The following is a 6,000-nucleotide window of genomic DNA, read 5'->3' as shown; positions in this document are numbered from 1 at the left end:
AGTGCTCCATCAAGGACTATCGAAATAATTATACAGTAACCAATAAATGAATATATTTTAAACAGTAAAACAATCAAACATCAAGAAAGAAAGAAAGAGAGAAAGAAACAAAAAAACAAAGAAAGAAACAAAGAATACAGATAAAACACCAAAACATTTAGGCCTGGGGCCTGTTATCTCCAATATAGTTCAGAAAGAGGTCCCAACTATGAAAAAAAAATGCAATGGTTTGTCCCTGAGTCAGAAGCTTATAGATCTGTAGGGATATGTTCCCCAACACTATGGATCCATTGCAAAACCGTGGAGTCTGAAATCCACAGACGAAGAACACATCTCTTTGCACTAAAAAGAAGCACCTTAAGCCACTTCAGTGAAATGGGGCTAAAGTTCAATGCTGCTGATTGTTTTCCCAGAATACACAAAATAGGTTCAGGTCTAGTTTTTTCTAAATATAATATCAATTTCTTTACGCGCTATATCCCAAAACTCATTTTGGCTGAGTGACTTGCCTGTTTTCCCCTTCCGCATTACATAATTGCGCGCACCCTCACCCGGAAGAGAGTCTGCTGTGGATCCACGGCATTATAATACATCCATGATCCACAGAGATAGCTGTAAACAGACAGTAGCAACAGACGATGACCAACAAAAGTGGGCCACGGCTTCCATCACCAGCCGCTCCCACGGGGGGAAAAATAACACTACATATATAGTGCGCGTTCCTGGAGGTGGAGGCGGAGGCAGGAGGGGTTGTTGCTGTTCAAGTTTTTTCAAAGTGCTGTGTGAAATGCAAGAAAGAGTCGCTTTAACAAGAGTCCTTCAGGGCTGCTACGACAAGCTAAATGTTGCGTTGGCTAACGCAAGTAGCTAGCCGACTTTATCAAAATACAGACAAAGTATTTCCTCTTCCTGCAACTTTGCAAATGTGAAGCCAGAATATTTTCTCTTCACAAGCTGCCATCTTGCTTGTGTGATGCCAGAGTCTGCGCAGTACAGACGGCCGGGAGACACTGCCCTCTGCCGTCTGCAGCCTGGCAGATATATGGGTTTAACAGCGGCGGTCACAGCTGTCAAATATGACGTCATTTCCTTTTTATATAGTCAAATAACTTAGACAAACAAGAACTACCTGAAGTGACAAATTATCTTTGGGAAGAATTTATTTGATGTAAACTTTGATTTATTAGTTTGGCTCATGTCCCATCTGCTAACATGGAGGGGTGGGATCCATGACCGTTATTGCAGCCACTACAGGACTATCGAAATGTTTTAGCTTCACTCTACTTAGGGAGCTGTCACGATGTCCATCTTTATATACAGTCAATGGTCATACTAGAGAACCATAATTGAAATAAGTGCACTGCAGTGCAGTGCAATATGTGTTTATTAATTATCGAATAAATTCATTTATTCACTCATGTTGAGATCTACTAACATGAAAGCAAAGGTTAATTAATTATTGAAAGTGTGCAAGTGGACACAAAAAAAGACACATGCCATCAAAGTGAGTATTTCACTGTAGTCGGCTCTATCTGTGCGTGATGGCTAAGGGGGGCTGAGGTCAGTAGCCCAGCTCTGACCTTTCTGGGCCTATTTCTCTGACAGACATTTGTCACTCTGCGGAGGGCTGTGTGCTATAATAGATTATTGACCACCTCAGCAGTCCCATCACTCCACACAGCTTAAATCCCCAATATAGCCACCTTTATCGCCACACAGGAGCCAGAAGAAAAGACAGAGAGCAACAGCATCAGGAAGGAACACATTATGATGAATGAAAAACTGATACATACTACTACATTGTGTTTATTATATGCATGTGAATGCAAAAATGGCTGAAATCTCACCACTTAAAACTACATGGCTTTTCTGAATGCAAATCTATTTCTGAATTGCTGAACACAATCAGTGAGATATTTCACAATGATCTGCAACACTTCAGAAATACAGAAAAGTGCACCAGTGTCAAGTGTAAAGTGCAAGTGTAATAGCTACAAAGTCAAAGCCTGTTCCTTTAAAAGAGGATGGGACACTGGTCGGTCTCTGATGAATTAGGGGGAAAGTAGGTCTTTCCTCCATATTGTGTGTTTTGTGTTTTGGCACATTCTGGGGTCCTTAATTGTATGATAATTCATCTCGGAGCACTAATTTACCCCCTGCCAGTCGCTTTAAATGTGGGACCATTTTGTGTACCAGCTCTCAGAATTAGAAATGAGCCAATGGCTCAAAGAAGTGTGTCTTCCAGCTAAGGAGCATATTTATAACCATATTCTTCAGCTTTTCTTCAAGATTAGGGTTTTGGGCATATTATTGCCCATATGTAGTATTTTCTGATAGAAAGGCATTGTTTTATTAATGTTTCATGAAAAAGGTGAATACAACTGTGATTGTATGTAAAGTAATTTGTCTTTTTACAGTGAGCTTTTTCTGCTGTGAAATGATTTGTTGCAACATTTGAAAACTGGTACTGGTCCACAGAAGAAGAACACATCTCTTTGCACTAAAAAGAAGCACCTTAAGTCGCTCCAGTGAAGTGGGGCTACAGTTCAATGCTGCTGATTGTATTCCCAGAAAACACAGAATAGGTTCAGGTCCAGTTTTTTCTTAAATATAATATCAATTTCTTTACACACTATAACCCAAAAGTGATTAATAAGAGGGAAAATAGCAAGAAACATTGTTCAGAAAATTAGCTTTTTTTCTCCACTGAAACATACCACGCACACATAATGACTCAAATGCAGTGCAGTGTCATGGTTTTGATATGGCATGTTGGGTCTACAATATGTCCCTCTCCAGCAATTCATATAATAACTACCTGCTGTTCGGATTCTTGGGCCCTGTCTGTCATGCGATTGGGAGACATTTAGGCTTATTTTGCCATTGCTTATTTAGCCACGGGAGGCCTATTAATTTCAGCAGGCCCTGTCCTCTCCAGGGGCGATCACTACCCACAGCACGCGCGTCCCATTGTTTAGATCCATTTACATCTGTGGTCAATGAATAATGACAGCTCTACGGCGTAGACTCTAACACAGCAAAACACTTACTAGCACACAAATGCACAGGGACATGAATAGACACATGCATTGAAAACATATTTCCTCATGTAGGATGCACAAAAAAGGAAAATATAATTTCTTTTAAATGCTTTATCTGCAGAGGATTATGATTAAAAGTTGCACAATGCCAGGAAAAGCTGTAACTTTCCTTTGTGATTCTCCACCCTGTTAGAAATTCTGCTAGTACGGCTGTTATTTTGGCACCCTCCCAACCGTATTTGACCCATTAAATTAGTCACATTGGTTGATATGGTGCCATGCTAATGTTGAGGTTTCTCTCCATCGGGTGCACAGACTCCTGGCACACGGTATTTCACTCTGGCTGTGCAAAAGAGGCTGTGCCACTGCTACCACACATCATAGAATATTAACCCTTTTCTGTTCTCTGGCAAACGCACCAGATGGCACAGCACAATAACAGCTGTCAATTTCAAGGCAGTGCCTCTTTGGTGGATTTTTTCCCCCCTTGCTCTTTGGGACACTGGGAGGATTTTTTAAGACATAATAAGCGAACTGATGTGCTGTTTCAGATCGTAATGAATCAAATGTTACAGCGGAGCAAGAAGCGTGTTTCCTCCCTGGGAAACCAAAGAGGTGTTACTGAGCAAGTGCAACAGTCAGTTGCAGCACACAAACACACATGTAAACACACAAACGTACACGCCCAGTGATGAGGCTGTGGAAGAGATCTTGCACATTGAAATTGTACAGCACCAGGTTGAGGTTTCCCCTCCTTCCACCCGAGCGATCGTAGCAGTCGTGAGATGAGGTCCCTGGTGCCCCCTCAGCTGCCACTCTAGTTAAATTAAAACAGAGGCCTCCAAATACATTTCTCATTGTGGGCCTAAAGCGCAGGAAAGTTGTATTTGGCCCAAGTGGTGGCTGGGGAATTGTCCCCCTAACCCAGTCCTATTCGCCTTATTTACATGATAAAAGCTGGAGTCAGGAAGAGCCACAGGCCCCAGGCTGTGGTGCTTTTTTTTCTTCTTCCATTTATTCATTTCTTTACCAACATCACCTCTCCTTCATCAGAAGCAAGTGATAAAATCATAGTAGCAATTTAGATTTAGTTTAACACATTCTATGGAAAACAGCACAGGGAATTGCCTCTGCACCTGTCACGTGTCTCTACCTACGACCTGCATTCCTGAATAGAGAGTGTAGAGAGTGTTTTACATACCTCTGACTGGCCCATCATTTTGTGATTTACCAAAAGCAGGGCTTTCCCAGTCATGTTTTGAGGGGCACCATTTCTCTCCTATTCTGAAGAGGACTCAACAGTCCTCAAGATTACAAGAGTATGAAAAGAGTAATATGGATTTTTACCGTAGTCTCCTTTTCACTTCAATCATCTGACTTTCTTTAGCTGGAGTTATGAAAGGCAGACACAAACTGTATAACTGTCACAGAGGTCATCTATCCTTCTCATACTATGCTTTGTAACTCAATTTCCCACCTGGCTTGAGCTGAGGGCGACACACAGAAGTCAATTCCAATACCAACTCCCCAAAGTGCATGTCCAATCGAGAATTCTGCAGTTTAACCTGAACGGACTTCATCAATTGCAGAGTTGAGGTAAATCAATTTCGAATTGACCCTGAGTCCCGAGCGCTATCTCAGGTGACACTGCATTGTCTATACATGCTGGCTATCCGCACCTGACTCTGTTAAATGAATCTGACTTAATGACATCACACTGGAGCGTATAACTACTGTGCTTGCCAGCTATCCTTGCTTTCATCCCTTCTTTATGCCACAGGTTTCTGGCCTCGAGGCTAAGAAGAGAGAGGTGCAGTCAGCAGGAGGTAAAATCCATACACATCTCCTGAGATCGCATCACACTCATCAGTGTAAGAACTCATATAATCCTTCTAATGCCTGTCAATGGCAGCTCACACTGAGACAAAAGTGTCCTAATTAGAAAATGAAAGTGCAAACACACTTGATCTGTATGTGTGTGTGAAGAGGAGGAAGAGTCTGAGAGAAAAAGAGATGATGAAAAGCTAGTTAGGTGAAGAGGACAATGGAACACACAGATCATTGAATTTGCATGAGTGGATCGTCTATTTGTAATTTTCATAATTAGCAGTATACCTTTCGAATCTACAAACGCCCTCTTCATATCCCCCCTGCCATTTCTCCCGAATGGTATCCTCCCCCTTAAAGATTAATTGAAGCTGGGATAAAACAAAATGGTTCCCAGGGGGTGGCCCACTGTTTGTTATTCATGTGGGTCTGAAAACAGCAACAGTAAATCCTCTAAGTTGTTGTTAAGCTGGGGATATTACCATATGTGTGCCATTTCCATAGACTGACAGCTCCCTCTGGATCAACTGGGGACTATTGATCTTGCAGCACTCCATTTCAAGTTAATTGTGCTTGAAATGAGGTCCACACTCCCAGGCATACCTTTGTTTGAAAGGTGGATATTCATTTTTATTTGGCAGGATGTTGATATCAAAGATACAGGATATATTTCATATTTAGTTTATGTTTATCCTTCAGAAGCAGTTTCTCTTGAAGTGATTGGTCAAACAGTCAAGCACCAATAATAGGCTGAAGAACGCCAGTGTTCAGCATTAGTCACACATTTTTCTCAGTTATGATTGGACAGAAATAATGCTCCTCCTACACTGATAATTTAGGCAATGGAAAGAGCAGAACATCATTTCTATTTCTATTATTTTTTTATGTGTAACAGAAAGAGAGTTTCAATGAAAATATTGATATCGATTGATGCTTTGACACAAAAAATGCATTATTTAGAGATTATTGCTATTGTTCTTATATATTGAACACTTTGCAATAGTGAAACATGAATGAGGACACATGTATGCATGTATTTTGTGGTCAAGGATGTATTGTGGGTTAGTATGAGTGCTCACAGTTTGCTGAAATGTTATTTTATATGAATTAGGTTAACGTACTGTAGATGTCT

Source organism: Scomber japonicus, chromosome 14 (assembly GCF_027409825.1).
Source record: "Scomber japonicus isolate fScoJap1 chromosome 14, fScoJap1.pri, whole genome shotgun sequence".
Classification (NCBI taxonomy): Eukaryota; Metazoa; Chordata; class Actinopteri; order Scombriformes; family Scombridae; genus Scomber; species Scomber japonicus.
Note: the sequence above shows the minus strand (reverse complement) of the source record.